The sequence below is a fragment of the Rhamphochromis longiceps genome, linkage group LG6 (genome assembly GCF_057381845.1).
Source record: "Rhamphochromis longiceps isolate RC_006_pf linkage group LG6, R_longiceps_female_GT1.1, whole genome shotgun sequence".
NCBI lineage: Eukaryota > Metazoa > Chordata > Actinopteri > Cichliformes > Cichlidae > Rhamphochromis > Rhamphochromis longiceps.
Genome location: NC_140562.1, coordinates 197471 through 207337, shown reverse-complemented (window position 1 = coordinate 207337; position 9867 = coordinate 197471).

Here is a 9867-nt window from a genome sequence, read left to right as displayed (position 1 = left end):
CATCTTTAAGAGGCTCTTCTTGAATATCTAATCACGATGTTTGCCATGCAAGTACACTGGACGGTTGTTTTTAACAGAATCATTTGATGATTCTGATGAAATGAAGTATTGTTTCAATGAGCTGTGGCACCATTCTTGCTTTAGCAGTGAAAGGAGTCAGGTAGGGCTCCATCAGGAAGAGGGCCCCAGAGATCCTATCCCCCCGCCCACTTCCCTGGGGCTTGAACATCAGTGGATTTCCACTTAAGCAAAGCCTCATCAAGTTCCTGCAAACAGCACCATACACACACTATCATGTACAGAGTGTGGATGCTGTGTCTAAGACCACGATCATTGTGTTCCCACCATCTGGTGCAAGCTTCATCTGTTTCACTGTGTTCTCCTAAAGGCCAAGACAGCAGGACAGTGAAATCAATCTCACTTATAGGTGCCAGAAATCAGTTGATGTGAGATTAATGGTGGTAATCAGGTTATGCATTTGTTGTCTTCTCAGCAGGTGGGAAACATCTCTCTTTATTTGTTTATGTACATGCGTATCAGAAATCTATTTTCCTGTACAGCTCAGGTTTAAGGCACAATGTTTATCTAATCTAATGAAGATCAGTGAAAATACTGACATTAGTGACGTTAACCCTTGACTAAGAGTTTCTTAGTCAATTGTTAATGGGAAACACATTTCCACACCACCATCTTCTAAGCTGTGATGCTACATGTGCAGCAGCAAACGTCCAATTAGTACCGATCAGAAGGTTGGAGGTTCGATCGCTGCCTGATCTGATCTGTATCTCAAAGTATCCTTGGACACGATACTGAACCCCAAACTGCTCTTTCACGTGTCCATCAGAGTATGAATGTTAGATAGAAAGAACTTAGGTACAGAAAAGTGCTTGTATGAATGGGTGAATGAGGTGTATAAAGTACTTTGAGTGCTTGAGTAGAAAAGTGCTATTTAAGAACAAGGATGTGCAAGAATTTGCTAGACACGCTCTTCTTTTTCCAAAACTAAAAATGTTATTTCAAATTTGGCAGCCTGTGTGTCAAAGAGACTGAAGAGTAACTAAAGGGCAAAGTCCAGGAATACAGCCAAACTCAGGAGATCAGTTAGGAGCACAACTGAGCAAAGGTGATTCAAAAAAATGGAGAGAAACTCTGCCATGCAGTGCCATGCTGAGCAGACTGGTTTACAGCCACAAGAGAGACTCAGCGTTCACAGATCATAAAATCTTCAGGGAGCAAAGCTCTCAGAGAAGCTATAATGCAATCCACAGATAGAATACAGTCAATAAACTCCAAGTGAAATGTTAAACAGTGCATGGATAGCTTTTTGTTCAGCTTTTTCTTCGTATCCTTTTTCCCCCTTTCTAAAGTCTCTTCAGAGGCTTTGCAGTTTGTCAAACAGCAGCTGGTAAAAAGGCTTTTGCAGTGAGGCAGGGAGCCTGTTCAAACCAGATTATGCTTGATTTGATGACTGCAGAGAACTTGGGGCTGACAGCTCAGATTAGGATCGGTTCTCCCTTGAAAAGGCATTAGTGTGTTCTGTCATGGCAGGATTTCTGTTCAATGTGCAGGTAGATTGAAATCAAAGGGCACCAAAGACACCCAAACCTGAGGGATCATTACGTGACACCCAAAGCATCTGAGCAGTCTTATTCCTTCATCTGTACCAAATTACTCAGATTCACAGACGTCGTGCACAGCAGACCTGCAATACAACGATGAATAACAGGAGTTACGCCTGCGTTTGACAGGTCAAAATGTCACAGGGAGCAGTTCAGTTAAGTTTCATTCCCCTCCAGAAATCACTTCATGCATGATTATCAGGAACCTTTGAGTAATGACAGCACTTAAGTGAGTGTTTCCTTACCATGTTCCACTTTGTCACCAAGTTTTAGGATGAGAACGTTTTTTTCTATTTCTGTTGTGTTTTATTCAACTTTTAATAAAACACAACTTTTATTCATCCGTCAATAGAAAAAACTTTTGCAGTTTCAGTATTCAGGGACACCATATTATCATTATCTTTAAAACTGCATTTGAAACTTAATGCTGAGTTTTTACTTTCTGCAGTTGAAGTTATCTAAAGAAACTGTGTGTGGGTGCAGCTGAAAAAACGTCTTTTGGCAAATAACACAGAAATTCTGAAATCCTCTACTGCTTATATCAAAGAGAATAAAAGAAACCAAAGCTAAACTCTAAAAGATTATTTATTTCAGCTTGTTTACAGTTATCCACACCTCACAGCTTTTTGTGGGTTGATAGTTTTCCTGATCCAATCTGCATACTCAGGATCACAGAGGTCCATGAAGGCAGCCGGTGCTCTGCATACAAAGTCTGGATCTCCCACAAAAGAAGAGACCCCATAAATCCTGCCATTATGAACCACTCCTCCACCAGAGTCTCCCTGCAAGACAGAAATACAGTTTCCCAGGTTTATAAAATCTTTCTGTATTTTGTATGTTTAATAAATGCAGCTGTGAGCTGAGGGATCATGCAAACTCACTCGACATATATCTTTCCCAGGACTTTGTCCACAGAACCAGTGCTGATAGCTCCTGACTCGGTGGACCTCGGGGAATTTTTTCAGTAAAATATCATTGAGCTCTGTACAGCTGACAACCTCAGTCTCTGCACAGTGAAGAGAGGGTGATTCACCAGGTTCTAGAAAAAAGGGACAATTAGTTCAGCTTAAAGCACTTTTTAAAAAATGATGCAGATTTGTATTTTATGCAGAAATGCAGCAGAAAGAAATAAAATGGTCTGAGCTCACAGGAAAAGCTTGTTTTTACTTTGAACACATTAGAAATGAAGAAAAATACAATTTCAGTACAAATATCTGCAACATCTCTTTACTAATAAAGTAACAGTTTGGATGGTTTGTTTTCTTTTTTCTTAATACAACAAATTTGTTAAAAATCATCTTCCTTCTTTTCTCATTAGCTAGTCCAGTGGTGGCACCATAACCTGCGACCTCAACTCTGGAATGACACAAGAAGTGTTTGGACACTTTTCTCTCCTTTTTTTGTCAGTTACATACAAATACATATATTGATTGTTTTGCACGTTAACTTTGAAATGTTGCCCTGAGGCCTGTACTATGAAGCAGGATCTCATCTCTCCAGGTAACTTCAGAGTTCTATATGAAGGATTTTGACTTCTTACCAGAGAAAATTGTAAGAGTAACCCTGACCTGCTGTTATATTAGTTATGTCCTTTATAGAGTTTTAGTCACCACTTTATCATCACGCACCACACCTGGCTAGCATGCTTGCACTGTGCTTGCTCAACGCATTGGGAAACCATTCAAGCTCACTGCAGCACATGCTACTTCCTGTTTTAAAGGGCCTTGTAGCAGCCCTTGTTACATGCGTGGGCACGGAGCGTGAAGCAGAAAGCACAGCTTAAAAGAGACGTTGATATACCCGGCGGCGTGACACTGACTGGTGTTTTACGTTTTCTCAAGCCAGCTAACACAAAGTAAGCCAAGCCTTGTTGAATTTTCTTTGTACTATATCCCTCTGGTTAAGTTCAAGCTTAGAGATCATTTGTCCAGAAAAGCAGCATCACCATTCCTGGAAGATCCCTTGAAACTTTCAACTTTAGACCCTCCTACTGTACTACATGGTCAGTGGGAGGGGCTAAAATTCTTCAATAGCATTTTTTCATAGACATTTTTCAGTTTGCAGCCTATGTTTAAATTCTGTTGTTATATTAAGTTTTATTTTCTCTTACACTAATAAACAGCAGAAAGTTTGTAGCTGACAGAATAAAAGCTGAAACTGTCTTTCAAACATTAATTAAATGAAATACTTGATTAATGATCCATCAGATTCTCCTGTGTAATGATAGGCCGTGATGTCAGTCAGGATTTTTGCTGTCTTTCTTGCTTGTCTCCAAATGGGCTAGACTTTATTGATATAGATTTCATCCAGTCTTATTGAACAAAGCATCTGAAGTGCTTGCGCTTTTACTACTAAGCTACCCTACAGCAATTTTACACACACACACACACACACACACACACACACACACACACACACACACACACACACACACACACACACACACACACACACACACAACACTGATTTTTCTGCAGCAGCTGTTACCTTCAGTCTGTATTATGCATTTAAACCCTTCATATTTTTCTAATATTACAGTTTTATCTTCCTTTTTAAAACCTGCATTGCCAGTATAGTTTATCCACATCCGTTAGGATTGAAAGCCCTGGTTAACTTGATAACCAGGGCTTTGAATTGATAAGCAGCTTCCTGTGAGTACTTATCCTGATTCCCACTGTTGGGATAAGATAAAGGAAATATATTCTACATATGCTGAACTCACTTCACAGCACAGAGCTCAGGTCAAGAAGAAACTTTAAGAAAAAAAACTTCAAAGCAACAAAACTTTGAGCCACAGGAACATCAAAGTATCATTTGAATCTAAAACTGAAGTTAGCACGACGTGTCAGTATCTGTCAGAACACATGAACCTGAAGCAGAAACATCCACAACTCGCCTTTTAGGAGGTTCATCACAGTCAGGTAGTTTTATAGGTTGGATATCAGAGCTGCTAGTAGCTGCAGCAGCATGATGTCATGAACTCTGCCTGTGCTGGTGTCTTTGTCTGTATAGATCTCAGCTTCTGCTGTTATCTGCACTTCTTGTTCGGACCCCCTTGATGCACACTTAGATTTGCAAACATGGTCCTGCATGTGCACAGCAAACATAAAACATGATTACTGATGGTCACCATATTCTATTTCTCATCTTGTCTGAATGTATTTTACTTTTTACTGAATAGCAAAAACAAGTTTTAGTTGCTGCTCTGATCTCCTCACCCTCCTGGCTTCAGACGGTGAGCTGCAGTCAGAATCCAGCGGTCGCTGATCAAAGAGCCTCCACACAAGCTGGAAGGTCCATGTGGATAAACTGCTCTGAGCTGTACATGATACTGTCGCTCACATTCATCACCTCCAATGACTCTCTTTTGCAGAGCGACCTCTGTGTTAGCCGTCACACCTGAAAGAGGAATCCCCCGCCCACCAGGTCACTGCCAGTTTTTCTTTGTACCTGTAAAATATCTGCTCTCAGAAGTAAGGCAGAACCACGCAGTGAACACCAGAGCCATTAAATATAGATACTGTAGCTGAACACTCGCTGATACACAGAGAAAAGAGAAGAGGCACCACACATAGTGTTGCTGCCATTCACTCTCTAATGACTGCATTTCAGTTTGAATATTGGACACTGCATAGTCACATAGTGTCATTATGAAGCTTTATCAACTGCAAAGCTGCAAAGCTCCACACATTTATGCAAAGTTACTTATCGTCTCTTTTTGCTTTTGGCTTTCATAAAGTTACAGAAGGGAAATGAAGGTAAAATATTTCTATAGAGAAAGTGCTTCACAATAATAATCAATAAAAATAAATACAAACATTAAAAGACAATAATAATATCCACTACCTAAAATTAAGCCTGTACAAATAAGTAGAGCTGCTCTTTCAAATGTTCAGACCGCAGAGATCAAATGTAATATTAGTGCATTCCATAGATTATCAGCCAACAGCCTTGAAGACACACTTAGTCTCTTTTGGTTTTCAGCCTAGAACGAGGAACCACCAGCAGGTTTCTGTCAGAAGACCTCAGTGACCTGCACCTTATAGATGGAAGCAAATGAAGTTTGATCTCAGCTTCATGCTCTTGTTCTGCTCGTGCTCTGATTTGAATTACATGTTCTACACGCTTCACTGTATCTCACTGTCAGTTTGTCAATTTGTGACATTAATTCAGAGGAATGTGGTGTAAACCAATGATTTATAAACCTAAAACAGCTCATGATCACTAACCAATGCTAACTTTGAGAAGCAATGCAGAACATATTGTGCCCTCTGTGTGGCTAATGGAGCTCTTAAGAGTAGAAGAGCAAAACAAAAGAAAAAAAACAACCTCACTCACGAGTCTGCGACTGCGTGCTGACAGAGAGCGAGTGGGTTACCTCTGTGTGACTTCAAGCAGCAGAGGGTAAGGCTCTGACTGTGGTCTGCATATATGTGCCGAGCAGCAATTCAGAATACCCACCGTGCACAGTTTCTGTGAGGTTTGGCATAACTCGATGCATTGAATCATTTTTATATTATACAGACAGAATTATGCAGTAAGAACCAGCAGTTAAATATAGAAACCTTTGTTGAATACTCACTGATACACAGAGGCAAGAGAAGAGGCAGCAGACACAGTGTTCCTGCCATTCACCCTCTAACAACTGCCTTTCTGTCTGAATGGTGACCATTGTATAGTCACCAGTGTCATGATGAAGCCTTATCATGCTGCATGAAAAGCTGCAATACTCCACACATTGATGCAAAGTTACTCATCAGCAGTTTTTGCTTTTGCCTTTCATAAAGTGCTGGGAGGGAAATGAAGCTGAGAAATGAAACTTTGAGTATTGTGTAAACCGTCGATTTTATAGAAGATCTACAGTATGAACTGACCATAAATGTACTTTGGTCAAGACCTGAATTAAATTTCATCCAAAGGCTTGTGGCTCAAATTTGAGCAGGGCCTGACAGCTTCAGTAGAAAGACGCTGAGGGTCCTGTCACTGTTGTTGATGTCTCTGTCCTGAAAGATCACAGACTGCCCTGTGATTTGTGGTGTTTCTTGTGGACTCGTAAAAGGATTTATTTACTTAGGATTTATTTACACTGAGGGTTACACACACTTTGCCAGGTACACCTGTTCACCTGCTCGGTAAACACAAATATCTAGTGAACCAATCAGACGTCAGCAAATTAAAGTATTTAAGCATACAGACATGTTCATGATGACCTGCTGAAGGTCAAAGCAAGTATCAGAATGGGGGAAAGAGATTGCGTGGTTGTTGGTGCCAGATGGGCTGGTCTGAGTATTTCAGAAACTGCTCATCCAATGAGCTCACAAAATTACCTCCACAGTTTACAGACTGTAGTGGCAATCCAACCAGCAAAAGGCCACCTGAGGGAATTTGAAGTATTTCCAACTCATCCTGGTGATGAGGTCAAACACAACCACTACTTTTAACACTTTATCAATTATTTACCAAATTAAAAAACAACATGTGGTAACTTATTTTTCATTTTGCTGCATACAAGTTGAATCCAACAAAGTCACATGACCTTTTATCATCCTTGAACTTATTTCTAGTACAACATTTAATATAAACACCGTACTTTTATTAAAAAAATAATTATTAAAAACACTCCTTTTAATACGTTAAAATCAGCCAAACTTTTATTTTAAAATATAAATAAAGTATATCAGCCAACATACTGGTCACTGTTCTGCTGAACAACACACATATTACCAATATTGTACCCGGTGTTATTTAATAATAGTTAAATATTTTCAAAATTAAAGTTCATATTTTTATTTGTCACACAATCAAAAACTTTATTAACCTTACAATAAAACAAAGTCTCAGATTTAATTATTCTGAAACTAAGTTTAAGCTTCTCATAACTTTGTATTGCAAGTTACATTACTGATATAATAAATATAAAATGGTTTTATTGTTCATCCACAAGTGCAGTCTCTGGCTCAAATAACACAGAAGCTTGGTGTGTTCTAATATCTTTAAGGATGGTTTGTTTGTCAGTCCAGGCAGTGTTTCACTTTTTGTGGAAAAACTTGCGATACATTGAGTATATTCAGTATATCGCACAGCCCTGCTGTGAACCCCTCCAGTGTGAGCTGGAGGCCGCTGAGTGATGGCCAACCAAGCCCGATAGAACTCCGCCTTCAGTTTAATGGCTCCTTTCTGGGAGGTTACCACCACGACAGGCACCAAGCACCTTGCTGCCACAGCCAATGGCGTGTCCAGCGGGGTGGCCTGGGGGGGCACAGGCCACCCCCCCAACCAGACTGGCCACCCCAGGTGCCACCCCAAAGGCAAAACAATAAACTTCAATCAAATATCAAATGTCCGATTATGTTTTCACGGTGAAGCTCAGATATCCGAGTGTAAGTGAATGCAGCATCGGCTTCTGCGCTATGCGCATCACGTTAGCAAAGGTAGGAGAGCCAAGCACGAAAGACGGCACTGCAGGAAACAATTTTTCGGTGAAAGAAAATGAGGACAGAATAAATGTCCTGGTAAGTAATATTAAGTTTGTTGAGTTTAGTAAACTTCGGTGAAATTAGAATCCCAAGGAAAAAAATAACACTTAAAGAATTATTGCAGCCGTGGAATATTTCAGACAGTATGCTACTGAGGGCAGCTAACATAAGAGTTATGAGTTATAAGATATAATCTAAGTCATAACATTGCTGTATGGAGCTGCAGATTTGGTTGCAGGTTAACATAGCTGGACTGGCCATCGGGCATACCGGGCATATGCCCGGTGACTTATTTTTTATTTTTTTTGTAATGGCATGAACAATGAAAGGTGGTGGATTGGCCAGATGCAGGTCGATGTGTAAAAATAACTCAGTTGTTTGGTGGTGGCTATGACGGGGCTTCCACAGAGGCCAGCAGGTGGATGAGGGAAGGGGAGGCAGGAGGAGAGCCCCGAGGCAGCCGCCAGTCCGAGTGTCAGGTGAACTGAACTTCAGGTAAGTATGACCTGCAGTCTATCTGGGTCAGATATAAACCAAGTTTAGGTGGAGTTTATTTTCATTGTGCTGACTTTTTACTGTCAGTTGCAATAACTCATACTGCGTTCTAGCCAGCTTGACGGAGTTTATATACAGCTGGGTGGGTGCTATGATGTTACTGATAGTGAACTTTATTTTATTCATAAAGTTAGTAGAGTTGCCAACGGCTCCTTAAAAAAAATGGAATGGTCCCTCATTCAGAGAAAATATTACACGTTTCGTATTGAGCTGAGAAGAGACGCAGTTTGTCCCGAACTTTAGCTAGAATGGAAAAAAGACACAAAGCTGGAGTTATTCTGTCTTTATGCTGCACAGCTGCCTCTTCTCTCATTCTCTCCCCCTGCCTCTCCTGTTGCTACTTCAATCATTAAACTGATCAATGATCAGCTGATCGGCTTTTCTCTCTCATTTATTTATCGCTCACTTTGCGCCAGAAAGAGGAAACCAGCAGATATTGCGCTAAACAACAGCAGCACGTTTAAGCTTGATCAGCTGTTGTTAGAATTTATTTAATATTAATTTCTAGTATCAGCTGATGTTTGCTGGAGCCACAGCTGTAAAGCTGCTGGTCATGATGTCGGTTTGGATATGTGGTGAGAGGGAAACATGAAGATGAAACCAGGAGATGTCCTTACTGAATCATCAGAGCTGAACAGGTGATGGAGAAACAGGTTTACCTTTTAGGTGACATGAATGAGTTGAAGGGAAGTTATGAACTGTTTCTGAGAGACAAATAACACCAGGATCCTTTTCTAAGTAGCTGACAGCTGGTAACTGTGCAGGGGCGGGTCTAGCAAAGTTTTGCCAGGGGGCCAGGTAGGGCATTAACAGGGAAAGGTGGGCACAAAGAAATACTTTTCTTTCTTATTCTCATTTAAAATATCTCGCTTTTATTAAATAATTATCTAAATCGTACAACCAAAGTTTTTATCTGACGTAAAATGTATAGAAATCATACATATACCAAAAAGACTGTACATCACTGTCACAACAGCATTTGTTTTCAGTCAAAGTCTTTATGGCTTTACTACCTGGTGGGCCAATCTGTAGTGAAAATGCCCAATTTTTTTGTCCCAGTCCAGCCCTGCAGGTTAATACTGGCAGTGTCACCATGCCAGCTGACTGTATTTCATCATCAGCCAGTGTTGTTCTTGATCAATATTACCAAAGTTTACCATAAGGCAGCATAGCAAGTATTTACTTGCTTTCAGGTTTTATTCAAATGTTCGTCTTTT